Source organism: Panthera onca, chromosome B4 (assembly GCF_046562875.1).
Source record: "Panthera onca isolate mPanOnc1 chromosome B4, mPanOnc1 haplotype 2, whole genome shotgun sequence".
Lineage (NCBI taxonomy): Eukaryota > Metazoa > Chordata > Mammalia > Carnivora > Felidae > Panthera > Panthera onca.
Genome location: NC_138345.1, coordinates 1,737,432 through 1,739,518, shown reverse-complemented (window position 1 = coordinate 1,739,518; position 2,087 = coordinate 1,737,432). Strand labels below are relative to the sequence as shown.

General features: G+C 41.1%; 1 long non-coding RNA gene across 1 annotated transcript; it reads left to right on the top strand.

Moving 5' to 3' along the window:
* Nucleotides 1–550: 550 nt before the first annotated feature.
* Nucleotides 551–1,563, top strand: LOC132660403 (uncharacterized). Its single transcript, XR_009601761.1, has 4 exons — nucleotides 551–618; nucleotides 880–967; nucleotides 1,074–1,143; nucleotides 1,388–1,563. It is a non-coding gene; the product is annotated as an uncharacterized LOC132660403 (long non-coding RNA).
* The last annotated feature ends 524 nt before the right edge of the window (nucleotides 1,564–2,087 follow it).

Here is a 2,087-nt window from a genome sequence, read left to right as displayed (position 1 = left end):
TTTTATTTTTTTATTTGTTCATTTTTATTCTAAAGGAGTGTTAACTACACTTTAACTTAAAAAATTAAGTGGTTTACTTTATACATACTTCATCTTCTTAAAGCCAACGTTCAATTTTACATATAGAAATTTATGATTATAGAATGTGTCACCAGTTGTACAAGGAAAGGAAAATGAGGTCGAACAAAATGCACACTTATGGTCATGGCCCCTTTTCCAAAAGTTGTTTTTATTGGAAAGGTATTCAGAAAAATAATATATATATAAATTACATAGCACTGAAGTGTCTTCCCCTACCAGGACTAGTTTTATAGGTATTCTTCTATCTATTAGAATAAGAAATAGTGATAAATTGTACAACATCTTACAAGATTTAAATTCTTGCAAAATTTTTCTACGTGTCAGACTGTTATCAATAAAAAAATATTTTAGAATCTAGTGAAATTTTCCCGTATTTAACACTGGTGTGATTAGAAAGCATTTCCTTCAATACAGTGAAAGCTTGCAATTATTTTTACAGAGAAAACTGCATGCAGATTTGATTACAATAGTCACAACGCTTCAATATTCCAACAGTTGAGTCCTGTAGCCAGATAAACTACGCGTGATAAAGTAAAGGTATCCTTTTTTGAAATAAAATCAGTGGTTGCCAGGAGACACTGTGCTTGCTCACGAAGAAAGTCTAATCATATCTCCTGTCTCATTAGTAATAAATGTCGTTATTAGTTCAAATAACCTCAAACCTGTGTTCAAATATTTCCCAGGTTTCTAATTGCCTGTCCTCTGGCTGGCACTTCAAGTATATATGCAGGACTTTTATTGGGTACTTAAAATGAATAGTAGACTCTTGTCCAGAGCCAATTTCCTCCATTCTAACAGGAAAGGGAAAAACAATAACTGTTTCCAGTAAGGAGCAAAGAGCATTTCTTCGTGTACAGAACAACCCCCGCTCCACGTGCACAGAAAGGTACGCAAACTGGTTTCCCTCCCACATTCTCCAGACCAACCTCCGGGGAAACGCCAGTGCGTGACTGGGTTTTCCATTGTTTTTCTACTCCCTGACACTTTCTCAGATCATCTGTTTACATCTGAAGAACCTCCTGCTTTCCTGGGCACCGGCAGCCCCCTTCACTGAGCTTTCAGGTAGAGCACCCCGGACAAAGAAACCCCGTGCCACAGTCCTCACTCCACCACTCCCCGGGTCCCGGGTACAACCAAATGTGCATCGTGGGGCCCCGTTTTCTTGTCTACAAAATAAAAACCACGCTCCCACCACCATCTTTGTTTAGCCCGCAAATTAAGGTATTTTGGAAATAACAGGTGGCCTAAAAATCAAATCGTACTAAGGCATGATTAAGACAGACTTCTGCTTACTGCACAACCACAGCCTCCCAGCGTGAGGTCCAAATATGGAAGCACAAGTCCTGCAAACCCAGAGCATGTACGGTCCTTCCGTGGTGCTGGACGCCGCCTGCGGATTTCTCAGTAATCAGCAGACGCTGTTTCTCGAGTATCTACTTGGAACGTTATCGAGGTACCATTGCACGAGACGATCAAGTTTACTCCCCCACCCACCTGTCCCCTCACTCCGTACAGTCTAACACCTGTCGATTACGTGGGTGATTTTAATGGTATATACTTAACTACTTCTATTTTCTTTCCTCAAAAATGGAGTCTCCACCTTGATTCCTCCTTTCGTAAAAGGATGTGAGTGTTCGCACACCCGTGCTCACCACCCCCCCACCCCCCCACTCCCCCACTCCCCCACTCCCCTCCCCCCCTGGCTCTTTTGATTTATCATCAGTACCTCTACAATGGACACTTTGGAAACATTTCCATGACAATCTCAAACCCCACTACCTCCTGTGGTAGGTGCTCTCTGATTCTAATTGCTGGAAATGCATTATGTATAGGTGTTTTTCACCATTTAGAATAATGGTCGAATAGTCTCCCAGGACGAAACTTCTTTTCTTGAAAAACCTTCTTGAAAGTCCCTTGACTTTCAAACTGACACAATTCTCCTCCTTACGAACGTACTTCTGTTCTTTACTTGTCTTCTGTTTAATTTCTTCCAGCATCTGCATCAA